This window comes from Hylobates moloch, unplaced genomic scaffold (assembly GCF_009828535.3).
Source record: "Hylobates moloch isolate HMO894 unplaced genomic scaffold, HMol_V3 SCAFFOLD_18, whole genome shotgun sequence".
Classification (NCBI taxonomy): Eukaryota; Metazoa; Chordata; class Mammalia; order Primates; family Hylobatidae; genus Hylobates; species Hylobates moloch.
The window spans coordinates 54925969-54948609 of NW_026652293.1; positions in this window are offsets into that span (position 1 = coordinate 54925969).

Here is a 22641-nt window from a genome sequence, read left to right on the forward strand (position 1 = left end):
ATTAATAATGTTGGTTGAATATATATGTACATACATTGTTAACCAACAAGAAAAACACATTTTTTTCAAATATACAAAGAATAGTTAAGAATTAGCCCTACGTTAGCCATGAAGAAAACTAATACATTCTATAAATTCAAATCAATAGGTGGGTATTTTCTGACTATAACGCAATAAAAGTAGATATTAGAAAAATATATAGCCAAATATTGTATCCATTTAGAAACTTATACTGTTCTAACTAAAACTAAGGTTAAAGAAGAAATCATATTAGAATTACAAAGTATTTAGAGATAAAGGCAAATGAAATTACCATTTACAAAATACATGAAAGTACTTAAATGTAAGCCAGTATTCCAATGGCTATGTATTATTTAAGCACTGTGTTTTAGAAAACAAGAAAAAATGAAAACAAATTGGGTTCCATTGAAAATAAAAGAACAAATAAACATATATAGAATGTTAAAAAAGATAAAAACAGAAAATAATGAAATATAAAACTATAAAATGAATTAAAAACATAATCTTTAAATAAAAAGCTATTTTATTAAAGAAAATCAATAAAATTGATAAATATTTAGCTATTTAAAGCCAACAACCCCCCAACTAAGTATATTATAAATGAGCAAAGAAAAAATAACCACAGTTACAAAAAGATTTTAAAATTCAAGGATATGCTTATTACTTTTATATTACTGAATCTGGAAATAGATGAAGTTGATGACTTTCTAAAAATATATAAACAATGAAAACTGACTCCAGATGTGTATAACCTGAAAAGTACAATAGTCATAGAAGAAGTTGAAATGATTGTAGAAGACATGACTAACTACATAGAAAAGTTCTAGAGAAATTCTATCAAATTTCAAGAAACATACAATTTCTCTGTTATTTAAACTTTTTCAGAGAACAGAAAAATAGAAAACATATTCAACTCATTTTTCAAGACTACCATAATCTTGACACTAAAGTTGAGCAGAGTATCAAAAGCCGTAGATCAATCTCATTTATGACAGTAGACATAAAAATCCTTAATAAATATATGCAAGTAAAATCCAGTGGCATACAAAAAGAATGATACATCATACAGGAATGGCTCCATAGAAGTAATCTATTAATGCAATGTTTTGCATTTTTAGATTTAAAGAGAAACAACTGCATGACAATTTTGATAGAGACCCCAAAGCCCGCTTAATAGATATTCATAAAAAATTAAGAAAAGATCATCTTTAGTTTGATGAAAGATAACTACTGCAAACATCAAATGAAACAGTGAACTTTTAGTTTCACTATTTACAGAACATTTTAGTTTTCCATTGACAGTAAAAGTGGGACAATGCATGAGAGGTCACCAAAATGATGTTTATAGAAAGACAACTTGTTGACTGAAGAAAGAGAAAATCATTGAGTAATTCCACAAAGCGTGCTTATTTCAAGCATAACTTTCAAATGAGACTTGTGCATACTTTTTAGCCCAAGTAATTATCTGTTTTTGTCATGCTTATTTCAAGCATAACTTTCAAATGAGACTTGTGGATACTTTTTAATCAAAGTAATTACCTGTTTTTGTGACATGTTAAAAGTGCCCTTTTCTAAGGAAGAAAAACTACTCCTAGGCAATGCACAATTGTCTTTTGCATAATTGCCATTTGATAGACACATTCTTATGCAGCATAGCTCATACAGCAGGAGTGATAGTGAATAAATAAATTGTTAGTTTTGAGTACATGTTTCATTGCAGCCAAACACTTCAAATGAATCATCAGATATTTCTGTGGGCTCTTATGCTCCCTGGAAGGCACACAAATTGACACTGACTATAGGGCTCAGAGCCTAAAATAATCATCCTGAAAGTCAGCATTCTTATTGAAAATTGAAAACAAATCAAGTTCTCTAGGGGGAAGTTTTGGGAACCAGCACAAGATTTTTAAAAATCTAAGAAATTTTTTGATATATAATTTAAAACATGTTAAATTACTTCTATTTAACTGATTCATGGGATTATCTGATACACTAGTTTATCTGTAAAACATACCTTGTGAAGCTCCAGACATGAGGGCCTCCCATATAGGAGGTCACACTGAAGAAAGCCCTCTCACTGCTGCTGTCACCAAATGAATTCAATGCTTCCTAAGAGGTGTTTGTGTTTATTCGCAAACATGTTTGTGTCTGTTGTAATTGTTATTTAAATTAGGTAATTTAATAATATGTAAAGCAATGACAGGCAATAATGTAAAACAGAATTACTGTTCCCATAAATATAAATTTGAAAGTTTGGAAAACTTAATCAAAACTTAATCTTAAGTGGCTACCTTTTACCTTATACCTTCTCAATATTCATATCTTGTCAATAGTGGGCCTTACAAATAACTTCTCCCAATCTGCTATGATGTCCAATTGCTTTATCCATGTTATTCTTTAAAGGTAGAAATCAATTTTTGCCTTATAATTTGGGCTTTGAAAAAAAGTCCATCAACATCCCTCCATCATCACAAAGATATATTTCTCCATAGGACTGGCTACATAAATTGCCAACCCAGTGCAAAATGAAAGTGTGGGGCCCTTTGTTTAAAAAAAGTATTAATTTCAAGATGACAACGACAAGTAGGGCATTCAACCACACACTGACTCTTTCTAAGCACTGGCCTCTGTGGTGTCCCACACCCATGAAGACGGTTCTGTTTCTATATCATCTCCTATGAGTATAATTGTTTTACTTTTTACATTTAGGTTTTGAATCTTTCCGGAGTCTACATTTGTATAAAATGTTTCGTAGAGGTTAAGTATTTTTTTCCCCCTCATACAGCGAGTGAGTTTTCCCCAAGTCATTTACTAAGGAGCCTATTTTTTCCTTACTGTTTCATGGTGCCATTCTAATCATGTATTAGGTTTTATATAGATCTCTCCCTGAGCTCTCCATTCAATTCCAGTGATCTGTGTGTGTGTGTGTGCATGGGTGTGTGTGTGTGTGTGTGTGTGTATGTGTGTTACAGGGGCTAGAAAGAAATTTTTAGGCAGATAGTGAGGGTAAAGGAGTCCTTGCCAAGACTTCCATTTTAATAAAAAGCAGTCCCCAAATCATGTTTTTTCAAACGAAGAGCTGCCTGAAAAATTGAGCTACAGACATAGATAAGCAAGCCGGAAGTTTGCACAGGTGAATGCTGGCAGCTGTGCCAATGGGGAAAGGGCTACCTGAGGGCCAGGCATGTTCAACCTGGAGGCTTCGTCTTCTCTTTTCTTTGTCACCACGCGTACAGTAAAAAAAGCAGGCAACATGGCATGACCAGATAAAGAACCTATCTACACAATAAAAGATTAGGATAGGAACCTATCTACACAATAATTTCTTCACACGCTATGGAAATGGAAAACCTAGTCTTAGCCAGCTCTTCGCATGCTATGCAAATGACACACCTGGTCCCACCAATCTTTGGTGCTCCACGTAAATCAGACACCGCCTCCTCAAGCTCATCTAGAAAGCCTCTCGCATTTCAACACAGAAGCAGCAACCCGTTTTCTCCAGGACCCCTCTCTGTGCAGAGAGCTCTTCTTTTCCTCTATTATACTTCTGCTCTTAACCTCACTCTGGTATGTCCGAGTCCTAGTTTTCTGTGGCTGTGAGACAACAAATATTGGGTACTTACCCCAGACAAATGATGCTGCTTCATATGTAGGTGCAAGCACATGTGTATTTTATACTTTGGCTGTTTCTTCCCTTTTTCTCTTCTAAGTTGCCTTTGCTGATCATATAAAATTTTAGAATAAATGTATTAAGGACTTTTAGAAAACTTCAGCAGAGATTGTGGTGAGAATTGTGTTAAATTAGTAGATTAATTAGGGGAAGAATTGGTACCTTTGTAATATCTGTCTGTTCACCCAAGAACTTGGACCATCTATTTAAACAGACTTTTTAAAAGCCTTTATTAGAGTGTTCAAATTTTCTCTAGAGGCTTTGTGCACTTTTGGTTAAGTTATATCTTGAATTTTATTAGTTTTTGTAGATTCTTATATTTTCTAAGATATATTTTTAATTGATTATAATTTGGAAACATATCTATTTTAAAAGACAGATTTTCTATCCCAAATTCTTTGATTACTTCTAAGAATCTGGCTATTAATTCTGTATTTTTCTTCTATGGAGATGGTTATGTCATCTACAAGTAAGACCAGCTATATAACTTGCAGGGCCAGGGTAAAATGCGAATTTAGGGACCCTTGTTCAGAAAGCAGGAAATAGATAAGAGCTGTTAAAGGTACTAAAATAAAAAGTTTTTTCAATAGGCTCTCTCTTAACGTGTCATGATATTTCACATTTGCTATTAAATGTTCTTCTAAGAAAGTAAAATTAAAATGTTAATTTATTTGTATAAATTTTACTATTTATCTTTAATACTGCTCAATGCCAGTTTTAAATGCAAATAAAAGAGTATTTAACTTGTATTCAGAGTTACGCAATTCAGGGTAATAGTGCCTGTATTTACCAGAACAGTGGAAATGGTCTACGAGAAAACATCCACTGTTTGTATTTCTCTTTTTGATTTGTGCTGAGCATCCTACCGATACTCTACCTTCTGCTTACTCAAGAGTAAGGAAAGACTGAAGGGAAAGGAATTATGGGTTATCCTATCTCTCCCTTTCCTTCTATGTCATAATAATCAGCATAAGTGTTTGGCTAATACAGAGAAGAAACATGAGTGAGAAAGAATATGGTAGGTCTTCTTGGTCATTCATTTTTCTTAGAATGTCACTGCCTTCTTTCTGCATTAGAAGAAAGTTCTGGTTTGAACCAACAAAGCATGTTCTTTCCAGCCTGTCAGGACCCTACTTAGTCATAGACGTAATACGCTTACCTTTACACTTGCTTTGAGTATTGCTCAACTTAGTTGCATCATGGGCCTACCACATACTGTGCTCATGAGGCATTGTGACCTCTATATGTAAATGGCAAGGCAAGGAATAGCAGACAACATATTGCATGTTTCTCTTCTACTCATGATGCACATGCTCAATTATCCCATCAGACTTCACTTGCAAAACAAAAATTAGAAAATAAAATTATGAAGAAATCCAGAATGGCAACAACAGAGCATCAAACCAAGCATGAAGCCCTTCTGAGCTCAGGGCCCTGTGTCACTGCAAAGGTGGCCCAGCCATGAAGTTAACCCTTCTGCAAATAATGACTGCAACTCATGACTGTTTCATCTCTTCCCTTCCAATCTCAATACTTTTTATTTCTTTTTTACTTTATTACAGAATTTTCCAGTGATAACATTAGATATTTAGCTAGTAACAAATGTCTGATAATAGTAGCAATATTTATCATTCTATTCTTGTCCCTGATCAAATGTGTCTAAAGTTTCTACATAAAATAACATTTTTACTAAATTTCTATTATATAACTTTTACAAATATAAGAAATTTTATTTCTATTCCTAACTTGTCAATTTTTTCAATCATAAATATGCATTAAAGTTTATTTAATACTTTTTCTGAACCAATTGACCTGACCATATGAATTTTCTTCCTAATCTCTCAATACGGTAAATTGTGTTGATGGACTTTTTGTCACTAACCTATCCTTGCCTGTATGAGATAAATTCTACTTAATACTAAAGTAATTAAAAAATATATGCACAAAGAGGCCAGGCGCAGTGGCTCACACCTGCAATCGCAGCACTTTGGGATGCCGAGGCAGGCGGATCACTTGAGGTCAGGTATTTGAGACCAGCCTGGCCAACATGGTTAAACCACGACTCTACTAAAAATATAAGAAAGTTAGCTCAGTGTGGCGGTGTGTGCCTGTAATCCCAGCTACTCGGGAGGCTAAGGCAGGAGAATTACTTGCACCTGGGAGGCAGAAGTTGCAGTGAGCCAAGATTGTGCCACTGTTCAGCCTGGGTGACAGAGCCAGACTCTGACAAAAAAAAAAAAAATGTGTGTGTGTGTGTGTGTGTGTGTGTATACACACACACACACACACACACACACAGAAAGAAATGATAAATGTTTGAGGTGAGGGATAATCTAATTATGCTGGTGTGATCATTACACATTATATACTTTATATACTTGTATCAAAATATCATATGTACACCATAAATACGCATGATTATTATGCATACATAAAATTAAAAAAAAATTAAAACCAAAAATACCACTGGGTTTGGTTATTTAATACTTTAAGATTTTTATATCTGTGTTCAAAGTGAAATTGGCTTATGGTATTCTTTCTGATTTCCTTCATTCAGTGTTGAAACAAGGACTTTCTTCATAAAACAAGCTGCACAGCTTTTGCTGTGTTATAGTGTCCTCAATGTTGATTAGTTCTAAGTGTTACAAATTCTAGGTGTAAATTTCTGTTCTAAGCATAATTTCTATAATGTGGTAATTATTATTGCTTTTCATCAAATATATCTGACTCTCTCCCTTCTGAGTTCATGGTAGAATTGCATTTCTTCAAATCTTTTGAAGTTAGATATAGACATGTGATTTGTTTTGGCCTTGTGAAGTATGAGAGGAATTGACATCACTTCTGGACAGAAATATTAATGGTGAGTTTAAGTCACCATGATCTTTGTACCCTGCCGTAGCAATTGAGGAACTGGAAAGATGAAACCTCCCTCAACCTGGCTCCCTAGGTGAAGATGACTTAGAGAGGAGACCCTTGTCAGCCCATGATGGCTATGTTATAACATGAATAAAAATCAAAAGTTTGTTCTTTCAAGCAACTGAGATTTGGCAGGTACTTTTTATCTAACACAGCCTAGTTTATTCTGACTGAAACAGCCTGTGATTTTCTTCCTATCTCAAGAATTGTTTAGTAATATGTTATATGCTTGCCATGCATATGGGCTGTTTTTAAAGTTATTGTTTATTTTATTGTATTATGGTCTTAAAATATAGTCTGTATGATTCTTGTTCTTTGGGATAAAATCGAATATTCATTTGTTTTAGTACATGGTATATTTTTGTAAATATCCCATGTGTGCTATAAAAATATGAGATTCCTGTTTATTGGGAGTTGAATTTTATGTATACAGATAGTATATATATATAGTGTGATTTGAATATGTGTGTGTGTGTGTGTGTGTGTGTAGATAATAGTTCAAGGTGGTTTCTTGCAGGTCTCCCATGTATCTGCTCATTTTTTGTCTTCTGGAGTCGTCAATTTCTGGGAGACATGTTAAAATCTCCAATTACAATTCAGATAGTTATTAATTCTCACATGTTGGCACTATGTGTTAGGTCTACATATGTTAATATTAATTGTGTCATCTTTTTCTACTGTTTTGTTACTGAGTATAACATTCTTCTTTGTTCTTTATGATATGTTGCCTTACATTTTCTTTTAAAGTTTATAAGGTTTGTCACTTTTATTTTTGCCTTATTCGTGGCTAGTATATCTTTTTCCATTCTTTTATTTCTACCATTTTTATATTCTTTTGTTTGAACCATGTCTTTTGTAGCCATAAATTGTTAGATTTGCTTAATTTTAGCCAGTATGAGGATCTCTTTTTTTACTTAGTTATTGATATTATTGGGACTATTTCTGCCATCAAATTTCATATTTTCCATTTATTGCACTTTCATTTTTTAAAAGAATTACATTCCTGCTTTCAATTCAATCTATTGAATTTTATTCTTCTTGTTTAAAAGTTATATACTGTATTCTTTTCTTTTTTAAAAAATGAGTATTCTTAACTCAAGATCCATTCCCATGTTTAGTTTCTCTATAGATTTCTTAAGTTCATCTATATCTATACCTAACAATGTAAATATCTTGGCATGTCTTACTAACCATGCAAAAACTCTTCCCCAGTGCTCACCTCCTGATAGTAATTTGTTTAAAATGTTAGTTTTAACTATTATGAATATTCTTTCTCTCTCTGGCTCTCAATTTTGTAGTTTAGACAAGCCTTTTAGTGACCTTTAATTCTCATATCTCTTATAGCATCCTCCTGATTTATCTTTTTATTTTTATTTGCATATTTTCTTTAGTAATTTCTTTGAAAGTGAGAATTTATATAAGAACTTTTCTAAAGCCCATATGCCTGATAATATTTTTAATTACATCCTCATTTTTAAATGACAATATCGCTGAATATAAAATTTAAGGTTCTAGGTTTTTTCCTTAAAAAAGTTATCTATTTCTTGCATCCATGTTGCTGCCAAGTAATGTGAATTACATTCTTTTTCCTGTGTAAATTATTATCTCTTATTCTTTGAAACATTTTGAATAGTCTATCTTTTATATTCTTATATTTCATTATAATGAAATATAAGAATTTCTCCCCTCTTTATTTCTTGTATTTTGACACTCTCATTATCTGTACCCTGATACTTCTGCTTATATCCTCCACATCTTTTAGCCTTTCTTCTATTTTCTTTTCGAGACAGAGTCTCGCTCTGTCGCCCAGGCTGGAGTGAAGTGGCACAATCTCGGCTCACTGCAAGCTCCGTCTCCCAGGTTCACACCATTCTCCTGCCTCAGTCTTCTGAGTCCAGTAGCCGGGACTACAGGCGCCCGCCACCACACCCAGCTAAGATTTGTATTTTTAGTAGAGACAGGGTTTCACCATGTTAGCCAGGATGGTCTCGATCTCCTGACCTCCTGATCTGCCTGCCTCGGCCTCCCAAAGTGCTGGGATTACAGGCTTGAGTCACCGCTCCCGGCCTAGCCTTTCTTTCATGTTTTTCATTCCATTCTTATTACCTTGTGAAATAGCTTTTCAATTTGATCACCTGAATATCTAATTAATCCCAAAGCTTTACCCATTCTGTTGTTTATTCCTTCTATTGGATTCCTTATTTCACTGAGTACATTTTTTTAAACTTTATCATTTCCACCTGGTTTTTGTTAGGATCTTTTGTCTCTTATTTATATTATTAAGATCTTACTTTATCTCTTGAATTATTTTATTGCATTCATATTTACATCATTGCTGTGTCAATCCTTATTATTCTGTTTCATGAGTTATCTGTTCTTTGGTTGGTTGTTTCTATTTCCTAGTGAGCACATTCCTTAGGTAAATAAATATATTGGTCCAAAAGCCTGTTCTCCAGGGTATGTTGCCTGCTCAATCAAGTAGGATGCTTCAGAGAAGGACTGAAGGTGAATTCTTGGTATGTTTCTTTCTCCCTGTAAATTAAAAGAGAGGGAAGGTGATGAGATCCAGTTTGGAGGGTCCTGGCACTGTGAACCCATTACCAATCACCTCCATTTGTTTCCTCTTAGTCCACCAAACTAATCCTCTGTTCCTTGTTTTATTTTTAGTAATTCATCCAGTGACTTGATACTTTATCAAGGCTAGAGATTCAGATGAGAAAGAGGTATAGGGGTGCGTGCTCAAGGGTAGAGAGTAACGCATCATCTGTTTTCATCAGCTCATCACCAAGCAAAGCTTTTATACTACCCTGATAGTACCTTGACAAGTGGCCAGGGCTGTCATTGCCGAGTTTGAGGTTATAAGGCATCCAATAAGTCTCCTAGGCAAAAGGAGGCCTTGAAAACCCTTTGGAAAATAACCCTCATAGCTACTACATGCAGCTCTCCACTCAAGGCTGTAGCCACCTACTCCTGTGTACCACACACACCAATTGATAGGCCTTGTTACTCCCCATAGTTTTCTTTAGCGCTTCCTATTTTGTGTGTTTGTTTAAGTTTCCTGAGAGCCAATCTCCCATTTTACTTCTGTGGTTTTTACACTGTTGATTTGGAGAGAGACAGGCAGGAATCCATGCTAGTTTGCCATTTTTGCAGAAACGAAGAAACATCCTTTTTTATTTACTAATTTCTGCACCCTGAATTGATTCCCCTGTGTCTTTTCTCTTTTCTATTTAATTTTTTATTTTTGTAAAAGATACATACCGTAATTTATCATTGTAAGTCTATAGTTCTGTGGCACATTAACATTGTTATGAAATCTTTCTATGACTTTATGCCATATCTAACCCTCAAAATTTCTTAAATTATAGTAACCACATGTTTAAATTCTAGGATATATTTTAAATCATTTTAATCTTGTTTAATGGATGCACTACCATCTCAGAATTCTCTGAATAACCAATTGGAGATGATTTCTTTTATTAAATTGAGATAATCTTTTGCATATTTATGGGGTACATGTCATAGTTTGTTACGTGCGTAGTATGTGTAATAATCAAGTCAGGGTATTTGGGGTAGCCATCACTTTGAGTATTTATCATTTCTATGTGTTGGGAACAGTTCAAGTCCTCTCATCCAGCTACTTTGAAATATGCAATACATTATTGATACCTATAGTCATTCTACACTGCTGTTGAACAATACAACTTATACTTTTAATCTAACTATATGTTTGTACCTGTTAACCCACCTCTCTTCATTCCCCCCACCCACACACCTATGTACCCTTCCCAGGCTCTGCTACCTACCATTCTACTCTTTTTATCTCCCACACATAAGTGAGAACATGCAGTATTCGTCTTTCTGTGCTAGGCTCATTTCACTTCACATAATGACTTCCAGTTCCATCCATGTTGCTGCAAATGACTTCATTTCATGTTACTTTATTACTGAATAGTACTCCACTGTGTATATAAACCACATTTTCTTTATTCATTCACCTGTTGATGGACACTTAAGTTGATTCTAATATCTTTGCTGTTGTGAATAGTGCTTCAATAAACATGTAAGTGCAGGCATCTTTTTGATGTAATGATTTGTTTTCCTTTGGATAAATACTTTAGTGGGATTGCTAGATTATATGTAGTTTTATTTTCATCTTTTGAGAAATCTTCATAATGGTTTCCATAGTGGCTATGCTAATTTACATTCTCACCAATAGTGTATAAGGGTTCCCTTTTCTCCACATCCTCACCATCATCTGTTATTCTTTTTCTTTTTAATGATAGCTATTGTAATTGGGGTAAGATGATATTTCATTGTGGTTTTGATTTGCATTTCCCTGATGGCTAGTGATAGTGTTTGAATTTCAATCTTTCTATTTTCTGCCCTTATATTTAAAATGTATAGTTTGTAAACAAAACATAGCCCTTTTTTTTCATCTAGTCTAAAAGTTTAGGCTTTCATTTGGAGCATTTATCCCATTTACATTTAATATAATTACTCATTTATTTGGGTTTATATATAACATTATATTTTGTATTTGAACTTGAACTGTCTTCTTTACACTCCCTTTTCCCTCTTTCTTGTATTGTTTCAATGAATTGGATTTTAAAAAATTATTTCAGATAATGAACAGACACAAATCACAAAACAGTAAAGAAAACAACCATCATGAAAGACACCAAGAAAAACAAATAGAACAATAGGACAAAGTGAGAGAGTTTTGAGAAGAAAAAAAAATATATATTAAGAAATAATCTCCAGCATCACACTACCTGTTGTAAAATTATGCTATAAGGCTATTATAGTCAAAACAGCATGGTATTGCTATAAAAACAGACAGATCAATGGAATAGAATAGAGAACCCAGAAATAAATTCAGGCATCCAGAACCAACTGATTTTCAAAGATGTCAAGAACATACAACAAGGTAAGAAAACTGGTGATGGGAAAATTGGATATCCACATGCAGAAAAATGAAACTATAACCTTACCTCTCACCATATACAAAAATTAGCTCAAGATGGACTAAAGACTTAAATATAAGACCCCAAACTATAAAATTACTGAAAGAAAACAGAAAAAAACACTTCAGGAACATTCAGTATGTTCTGTTGGAGAGCTCTTTCTAGTTTATAAAGTGCTTTATATAAACATTATCTCGTTTATTACAGGAGTGATACTTTGCAGTGAGCAAGGCTGGTAGGATTCCTATTTTACAGATCAGTACATCAAGGCACAGTGGCTTCCTCTCACCACATTGTGGGCAGACTCGGTGATTGTGTATGGTCCTTCTGCTGCTCCACAGTTACTCACACACTCTCTCTTTGTGAGAAAATGTGATCTCCCTTATCAGTAAGCAAATAAACACAAAACTGGTTCAGTCTTGCTGGCTCATTTTGGCACATTATTTAGAATGATGGACAACAGACAGAAATGAGTGCCCAATAGTGTAGAATCACCCTATAAAAAATACCTGCTTGAATTAGGGTCAGCTGAGAATTTAGCCTTAGGCCTACAGAAGGGTGTGGGGGAACTCAATGGAAGGCGAAGGAAGAGAGAGCGCAACAGGGAAAGAGTGATCTCAGCAAGAACTATTTCAGGAGCCTCCTTTCCTGTGAGTTTTATTCTACAAGATTATAAAAGCCAACCCCAGGCTGCAGATTTTCAAACAGAAACACAGCCCCTTGCTTTGCTTTCTGACCTAGTCCTCTTCCATATAACTCAATGTGTCCAACACACAGAGCACAAAAGTTACATTTCTTGGAACAAAATCACACACACACACACACACACACAAATTTCTGGTCTTTCCCATGCAGTTTGTTTACTGGTCTATGACTGGCTTAATCTTATCAATTCTGCTGAGCAAGAGGCTCCGAACAATCTTCCTGAAGCTTGTCTCTCAGCAGGCAATTCTCCATTCCTTGCTACCTCATTAATGTCAGAAATCCTGAGGTGAGCTGTTTGCCAAATTGTAGCTCTAAGAATAAAAGTCGGGGAGGGGAGAGAGGACACACAGAGAGACTGTGCTCCTAATTTCCTGTATATATGCAAATATAGTACATTTTTTCTCTTGTCCCTGCAATCCCTTCAATAAAAGGAGGATGGTGCCCCTCAAAGAGAATGCAGCCTAAAGCATGAATTATAGTCTTGCAGAGAACAAAAGAAACACAGAGAAAGAAAGGAACAAACAAATCCTTGGATGTTACGGCCAAAAGTACTCCAAAGACACGTCTTTGGACCCAGGACTGACTCCATTCCTCTAAATCCACCTGGGACTGATGGTTGTCTCAGTGTGAGTGGGGGCAGGGGGGAAGGCGAGGCATGTGTGGGGGTGGGGGCATGGACATGAAGGGCAGGATGGGCAGAGGGAAGCAAGAAAGAACTGGCTGTCTTGGGTGATATTTGGAATGATGAAGCCCCTAAGCACTGAGAGAATGACAGAGTCATTGTGAAGCAAGGGGAGTCCGGGTAGACATGCCCCTTGAGTACCACCTTTCCAGAATCCACGGCTGCTCCCAGTGTGGAGGCTGGGCAATGGCTAACACACTAACTGCAATACCAGTGTGAGTGCATTGCTAGGGTGAATCCAGTATAAATTAGAAAAAAATGGAGTAAGATTGCCTCACTATAATAGCAACAATCAACGATTGTGTAGCTCTTACAATGTATCATAATGTGATATGATGTCATAATGTGACACATGATATGATGTCTCTTCTGAAGGTTCTAAGCACGTGTAAAAGTGAATTAACTCATTAAAAATAATTTTAAGGGAACTCTCTTTTTGTGGGTGATAAAACTGAGGTGCAGAGAGGTTAAGTAATTTGCCCAAAGGCACACAGCTAGTGGTAGAGCTGGGATTCAAACTCAGGCAGTCTGATGCTGGAGCATGTGGTCTTAACACCACATTTTACTCTCTCTCAAGGCTAAACAAAGTTGTTGATGCCTGTGACATTTAAAATAGTAAAATATTAATAATAAACTTCAGAAAAAGGGAGAAATATTTGAATAACTTAAAACCAAAGTTTTAAAGGCATGAAAATCTATATTTTAAAATGATATTCAATAGCATAGGAAAGTCTTCATGACATAGTATCAAGAGAAAAGGCACAATGTGCAATGACACAGAGTGTGACCCCTACTTTGCTTAACAACACGAGGTTTTGTACCTATCTCCATATCTATCTCTGAACGGGTAAGTATAGAAAAACATTACTAGAAAGAAATACACCAAAATATTTACAATGGTTAATTCCAGATAGTAGAATTAGTGGTAAGTTTTATTTTCTTCTTTATACTTTTACATATTTGCCATTTTTAAAAAAACACTCTACATATAATATATTTATAATAGAGAAAAGATGTGCATAGGGAAATAATGTGGTTGAATCTGATTTCTTGTTTCCCATTAAGTGCATTCCATTTGAGATTTGCTATTCTCAATGCTGGCAGCTCTTCACCATGTTGGGGATGGTGGGGAGGTGTTTCTACTTACACCCCCACCCCTGCTCTCCAGTCTTCTGCATTCCCTCCTCCTTCCAGCTCAGTACTCTATAAACATTTACCTCAGTCCATGGAAGGGAACCCTGTGGTGAACTCTGGAATGGTGCAAATTTCTTTCCAGTGATTTTAATCATCCCGTAAATTATGATGTGTTGAAGTTTTGGTTCTGTGTATCAGATTCCTGTTCACAAAGCAGAGGTGTTACCTAGGGGCTGAGCTAAGATATGCACGAAGATAATTGAAGGATTTGACACAAGTAGTATCAGGTAGCCAATATATTTATATTTAAGCTGGGGAAAAAAAGGGATATGAAGCCTTTTAATAATAGAAATGCCTATACATAGTTGTTCATTTATAAATGGATGAATGGGTTATCAGTGAAAATACATCATCTGGTCTTTTGCACCCTGGTTTTCATAAAACCATAAATATGGGACAATCTTGCTTTGAATTCTCTGATAAGAGAATATCCATCCTCCTGTGTTCTCACTGTCTGTTGAATGTCTCTTTCTTAAGGAATGATAAAAGATTATTTAACTGTCTTTGCTATTTGTGGAATTTTCTTTTCGGTTTCATATAATCTGAATTCTTCCTTCTGTGACTCAAACATGTTTTTCTCTTTTTGTGTATTCAGCAAAAGTATCCCCCAAAGGCAGCTGGCCTTTGGCTCTCTGAGGTGCACTAAGACATTAATTAATGGATCCGCTCCATGATTCTTTTAATGAGAAATTCAAATACATAAACTTTTAGGATCAAATATGACCCAGAGAGATTCCAGAATTCCCAAGCCACCCACAGGGTAGTCTGATGTTTTTTAATGTGACTGACACCATTCTCCAAATGTCAAAATGGAGGTCCAGGTGAGAAAGAGGGAGATGAGAGGAGCTTGGTAGGGACAGATGCTTGTCATGACAGCAAGTTCCCAGCAAACTGGCATCAGTCCTGTTCTTACCAGGGCTCAATCTATTTACCTGGGTCCTGTACCAGATCGGTTGACATCTGAGTATTAAAGAAAAAAACACAAGATTAGGTCCTGGAGGGATTGACTGTGGGTCTGCAGAATTGTTTTCCATTTACTGGTGTGGCCTAAAGGGTCCCACACCACCCTGGGGTGACCCAGGTCAGCCTTGACCAGATGTGGGGCCAGCACACCCTGCCTCCAGGCAGCCCGTGAACCAAAGTTCTCAGTGCCTTTTGGGACCAAAGGCATAAATCATTGATTTTGCATGAATTAGGGATTAGTGCTAAATCGTGTGCTTTCTATTAATAGATCTTCATAAATGCTGCAGGTGCGGCCCGAGCACCTCTTTGAAGTACTGCTTAATCGTCCCCCTTCCAAATCCTCATAATCCAACCCTCATAAAAAACCCTGGGGATTATTGATTGAGGGGGCCTTGGGGATCCCTAAAGGCACTGCAGCTCAGACGCTGGCCTGTCCTGGAGGTGCGGCTGCAGGCTGCACCCAGAATGCATGCCAGGTGTGGCTGGGCTTGCTGCACCAACCTGGAGGGCCAGGCCAGCTCCTCCCAGGCAGGGACAGGGTGGAGCCCAGGGAGAAGGCACCAAGGTGAGCCATGCCCACTTTAAATTGTAGGGATTTTTATGCATGTAACAAAATATCACATGTACCCTGTAAATATGTACACATATTATGTATCAATAAAAAAAGAGTGGAGGATTTTCCTCTTAATAACTGTCTTGCTTAAAACAACATTCTTTGGAGCTTACAGTTTGAGACAGGAACCCTTATTTAAACAATTAATTGATCAATTGTAATTAATTTAAATGAAAATAATTCAAACAGTTTATTTTCAGTAATTTATGTACTTTAATTAAATTTAATTCGTTTAATTGATTTTATTTACTGTCATAATCTGTGCCTCCTCTTTAAGCCCTGATCCTTTGGCTGCCCTGTGCTACTTTTCAGTCAGGCCATGCAGCACCTTATTTAACAAGATTTTGATATATCCATACAGTCCCCACCTGGAATGTCTTTCCTTCTCCTCTCTACTTTATGAAATCCTTGTAATTGGTCAAGGTCTGGCTCAAATGTCACCTTCCTTATGAAGCCTTCCCAAGTTCCTGGGATGACTTAGTCACTTCCCCCTTTCTGTTGCCATTATACTTTGTTCATGCCACTATTTTAGCACTGTTAATACTTGTATCTGTTACATTAGTATAGTTGTTTATTTGTTCAACTCATCCCTTATCTCCCGGGTTCCAGGCACTGGGCTGGGTGCTGCAGATACAAAGTTGAACAAGATATGGTGCTTGATTTTGAGGAAATCACAGAGATGTGAGGATCCCAGGGTCATGGGGAAAAGATGAAAATTACCAGGTGAGAGGAATATACTAGTTGTTATACTAAAACATTCTTTGAGGTCTTAGGTAGAGAGCCACTGGGTTGTAAAAACTTGAGAGCTGTCTTACTGGGGACACCCAGTAGGGTTCCTCGCACTCCCCAGTGCTCACTAAATCTCAGTGGAATAATTGGTGCAGTTGAAAGATGCCTGATTAAACTTGAATTTCCCCGGTTGGAGTTCCAAGTTGTGCCTCTTGGAAGATGCATAATGTAATCAGATCATGCAAACACTCTGTCCTCCTTTCTCATAAATGAAATGGATATAGTAATAATAATCTTCTTCTAGCACTGTTAGGAGAAGCAAATGAGGAAATGTAAGTAAAGGCAATCTGAACACTTTGGAGGTAAATAAAGGTAATGCCCCCTTGTAAATACTGTTATCTTCATGACTTAGAGCAATTCTTTCTACTGACAAGGACTCTATACATGAAACCCCATGGGATTAACTATATAATCTGGAAAACTAAAACTATGGCTGGAGTTAGGAGAGTCAATAAAGGACAGGAAGGTCTTGTTCATTTTCACTCTTCCTGGGCATTGGTCCATATGTTTGCTTGGAGACCGTAGGGTTTAGAGATTTTAGATAACTACAAAATCTCTTTAAAGTGCAATTGGTCAGTTCTATTTTATGTATAACAGAATCAGTGCACAAAAATATCCACATGTCCTAAGAAGGACTGCCTAAATAGCTTTTTTATGGTCTGATGGAAATAACTCCTATCAGACTCAGAAACAGGCAGATGTCTGTAGCTGTTATAGGTGGGCCTTGAAACTTGCTGTCATGTTCAGATTTCTTCTCATTGTCTTTATAACTGTGATCAGGAATGAACAATAGCCTGTTAGCATGAGTCCGAGGGTAGATAAATCCATCATTGGTTTAGGCAGCTTTGCATTGCACCATAGTGCTAAAAATCACTAAATAAATCAGCTGGTAGAAAGACACCCTTGGAGGTGAATGGATGGAAGAAGATGTGAATAGAAAGGAACGCATTTGGACAGGGACCTATTTATCATTCCACCTTAAGTGCTTTGTGGGCTTATAAAAATATGGAAATGTGTGACAGAGTAGAATAAGCAAGGAAGGGTGGCAAAAGCTTCCAAGGGAAGGAATGATGCTTTTGTTCTCACAGTAAAGTCCACTTACATGAAAATGGTTTTGGAAAAATTTTTGACTATCCTTACCACATGAAATGGCATTTGCTGGATGAGATCATATGCAATGAGAAATAAAACCCCATTTAGCTTGCAAAAATTAAAACAAAGGCTTTTCAATGAGTTCAGGTGATCCTTGATGTACAATTCTGTCAGAAGCTGAGTTTAGGCTGCATAGTTCACTAGCCCCTAAACGTCCTTGTCACATGGAGATGAAGCCGAGTCCAGGCAGCCACAGTGAGCTAGCTACGAGGTGCACTGTGGAGTGGAGCAGCACCACTCAGCGCATATCTGGGAAACCACTCCTGTTGCCTACACATAACTCTGCCTAGCAGGCTGGTACACTCCTATCTATGACACTATGTCTTCTGGCTTTTGTTAAGCTGTTCCTTTACCATAAAACAAGAAAGAAGATAAAATACCCAAATTCCCTTTGGTTCTGAATCTGGAGTGAACTGCCCCATTCTCATGGCTGAATGTGTGGAAGTACAATACGCAAACTGCCCTCTGCCTTTTAACTCTCTACTCCTCCAACTGGTATTTTAGGGGCGGCCATGCTGTACCCACTTCCTCAATGTTGCTTACATTGTTGTGGCTTTTTCTGCTTCAGTAGTTTCATAAGCAGGAGGGCATGGTGCCAAGCAGCTTTTTTGCTTCTGTAGTTGGGTGTTATAGCTTGTTATAGGCTCTTTTGTTGCCACTGCCTGGCAGCCTGGTGAGCCAGCAGGAGTATCACAGCTCTTTCATTCCCACATTTCAACAAGTGGGAGGGCTGGCACCCAATGGCTTCTTCTCTCCCATTGTTTGGCAAGCAAGAGGGAGAGTTACAGCTCTTTTACTCCTGCTGCCTGTGGCTCAGTGAGTTCCAGGTTCTTGTCCTGTGACCAAGAGGAATAAGGTACGCAGATACTGGAGAGTGAGTAAGGCAGAGAAGGATTTTATTGAGTGACAGAAGGAAAGCTCTCAGCAGCAACAGGGGATCCAAAAGTGGGTTGGCATCTGTGAGGCTGAGTCCAGGGTTTTTATGGACTTAGAATGGAGGAATGCATGCTGATTGGTCCATGGGTGGTCTTGCGAAAAGCACCATTTGATTGGTTAAAAGGCATCATTCAGAATAAACCAGTCGCGAGAGAATAAGATGGGGATGGAAGTTCTCACTTTCGTCATGGACTCTATCCAGAACTGGCAGCTCGGATTTCCGGCTTTGAATTGTCCTTGGCTTGAAGGTCGGTTTTTGCTGAGGTCCCATTCTTGTCTGGCTAGGAATTTGTCTGTCTCCTGTGGCTATCAATATTTTCTTCAAATTAATTTGCTGGCCGCAAAATTGACTGTGTCCCTGAAATAGGCATTTTCATTCTAAAGTTTGTAATATACTTTGACTTTTTATAATTTGTAAGTATATTACATTGCTCAAGAGAAGTTAAAGCTTAAAAAAATAGGACCAAGCATCCATCTATTGTTATAGATTTTACTCATACTTTGGCTTAACACAGAATATCCTGCTGTTGTTGAAATCACTGGTACTCAAGTCTTTTGGGTTTAGAGATTATTTTTGTTGGGAGGAAAGACTTGTTGGGCCACCTGCCTCTAGTGGGTCACCACTAAGACTCTTAACAGAATGAATGGGATGCCTATCTCTTCTATCAATGAGATACTGATTAGGTGGTGTTAATCTTGAACTGCATGGGGTATACCAGAATTTATAGTAATTAATCCCACTGGAGGCCAGGATATTGACCACCCAGGCAAAGGGACTCACTAGTAGTTTACAGTGTTCCCTGGAGTGCTCTCTGGAAACAACTGCTCCCTAGGGAACCTCTCAGCAACCCCAATTGTAAATCTGTTCTGTAGGAAAACATGCATGGAGGACTGAACGATGTTGTCCCAGAAAGACAAATAAAAAGGAAATTAAATGTTTGGTCTCTTTATGTAGTACTGCATTGTAATTCCCTGATGCACATGCATTTTCTTTGTAATAAAGAAGTAACCAAAAAGAAAAATCCAGTAAAAATTCATAGAGCTATTAACAAACACTTGTAAGTAAGAAACACTTTGAATTGCCTTTAGGGATCCATTTCTCTTTCCCTGGTTTGCCTTGAAAGGTGAGCACTCATTTAACTTCCTGATACCATCTGGGAGTGCTTGCAGTCTTTCCGCTAACACGCTAATTAAGCATCTATCAGGGTCCTCCAGGGAGCTGAGTGGCTCAGTAACACCATCCAGTATGTGCCATCTGGGAGGGAGGCAGGACTCATAAGCTCTTTGCCCCAAGTCACCCAACAAGGGTGGCAAATTCCCAGGGAAAGTATCAGATGAATCCGTTAATGAGGCAAAAACTAAGAAAGAGGTCCAGGGAGGAGGGGTACTGACAGACCCAGACACGGAGTGAGCTGAAGGAAGTGGAGGATTTATTTATCTGGTTCTTAAATGAGTGTTAATGTGAGGATCTCTCCTATCAGTTGAAAGCATTTTCAAGCCGAATCTTTAGCACTCTAAGGAATCCCAGACAAACCAGGAACTTCAGAGTTTACATCTTGAAGAAAGAAAAGGACATTTGATTTCATAAAGATAAATGTTTTAATATACATTATAATTATAGATATTTGTCTATGTGGTGATTTTTGTCTTTTTTAAGTAAGAATTTATCCAGATTGGGCCCTGAGTTAACTGGATAAAACTTAGAGGTCCAATTTGTTCGAACTCTATTTCACAAGGGAAATTAAGTGAAATGTGTAAGTTCATACAAATGAATGTAACATCTGGTTAAGAAATGACATGGGCCAAACCCATGTCATTGTGCCACAATTAGGTAACTTCTACCACATTATTTGTATTTCCTTCCTTCAATTTGTTTTCTAAGTTTCTGCTCTCCTCTCCCTTCCTCTGCTGTCTTGCTAATTTTGAATCTATGGAGATTTTGAGAGCCTGCAAATATGCCATCTTCTTTCTCACTAGTCAGCCACCAGTTCCATTCTTCCCCTGCTGTTATTTTGAAAGTTACACTCTTTACTTCTATTCTTTAAACAGTTAGAAATTTTGACATGCATACTTAACTTTAAAGCTCATAAGATTAATTAAATAGCTTTACTTTCATTCTAGGAGACTTTAGAAACATTTTAACTCCAATCACATATTCACTCAACTTATATTCTATCATTATCCAGTATTTTAGTTTTATCTTGATTTTTAAAAATTGAGATGAAATTTACAGTGAAATATACAACTTTTAAGTGTACAGATGTATTTTTTTTTTTTTTTTTGAGACAGAGTCTCACTTACTCTGTCACCCAGGCTGGAGTGCAGTGGCATGATCTCAGCTCATTTGCAACCTCTGCCTCTTGGGTTCAAGCAGTTCTCCTGCTTCAGGCTCTAGAGTAGCTGGGATTATAGGCGTATGCCACTATGCCTGGCTAATGTTTGTATTTTTAGTAGAGAAGGGGTTTCACCATGTTGTCCAGGCTTGTCTTGAACTCCTGACCTCAAGTGATCTGCCCACCTTGACCTCCCAAAGTGCTGGGGTTACAGGCGTGAGCTGCCGCACCCAACATACAGTTGTATGTTTCAATCAAACGTAGAATCAATCAGTGTTCACACTGGTGTAACCTCCACCCAAGTCAAGATGTGGAACATTTCTATACAGTTCTCTCATTTCCTCTTCCAGTCTATTCACACCTGCCATTAGGCCAAAGCTGTTCTGAGTTATGTCACCATAAATTAGCTCTGCCTAGTCTAAAACTTTATGTAAATGGAATAATACTGTATTTTTTTTTTTGTCTGGTTTCCATTGCTCAAAATGTTTTTGAAAGTCATCCATGTTGTGTGTATAATAATAGCTTAGTGACTCCCAAAGCAAACACCTGAGAGTCTCCAAGACCCTTCCAGGGTGTCTATGAGCTCAAAAGTATTTTTATAATTAACCAATTAATGCATTCTTACTTTTTCATGAGTATACAGGATTCTTTTCCTAAGGTTACATGAAGTATGATATCACAACAGATTGAAGAAGCAGATATGAGATTCCAAATATCTCTTTTTAAGCTAAACATTGAAGAGATTCCCCCAAAGTAAGGGAATATCACTTTTCTCACTAAATGTCTTTGTTTTAACAAATATAGTTATTTCCATCAAAACATTTCACTTATGTTAACGTGGAATATGATTATTATTATTTTTAAGTGAATAAATGAATATTTTTTAATTATTCCATTTTAATTTCGAATATGGTAAATATTGATAGCCATAAGCCACATAAGAAAAACTCTTTTAAAGTCCTCAATTATTTTAGAGTGAAAGTGGACCTGAGACCAAAAAGTCTGATACTTACTGAGATAGATCTTTCGTTTTTAATTGCTGAGTAGGATTTCACTTTCTATACCACAATTTTGTTTAGCCATTCCTCTGGTGGGTTATGTCCAGTTTTTTGTTATTGTAAATAAAGATGCTATTAACATCTTTCTATATATCTTTTTATAAATATATGTTTTCATTTGTTTTAGATAAATATTTAAGGGTGTAATTGATGAGTCACAGGGTAGGTATGCTTTTAACTCTGTGTGAGGGGACTGCTAAGTTATTTTCTAAAGTGACTGTACCATTCTGCACCCATACCAGCTATGGATGGGAGTTCCAGTTTCTGCGCAGCCTTCCCAACTTTTGGTGCTGTTGGTCTTTCCAATTGCAGCCATGTTTAATAGGCATGCCTTGTCTTCTTGTGGATTTGACTTGTATTTTCCTAATGATTCAAAGTGGTGGGTAACTTTTTTCTTAACTTTTATTTTAGGTTCAGGGGTACATATGCAGGTTTGTCATATAGGTAAACTTATGTCATGGGGGTTCAGTGTACAAATTATTTGGTCACTCAAGTAATAAGCTCTGATAGGTATTTTTTTTCTGAACCTCTTCCTCCTCCTACCCTCCACTCTTCAAGGAAGCCCCAGTGTCTGTTGTTCCCCTCTTTGCATCTATGTGTTTTCATTGTTTAGCCCTTACTTATAAGCGAGAACATGTTGCA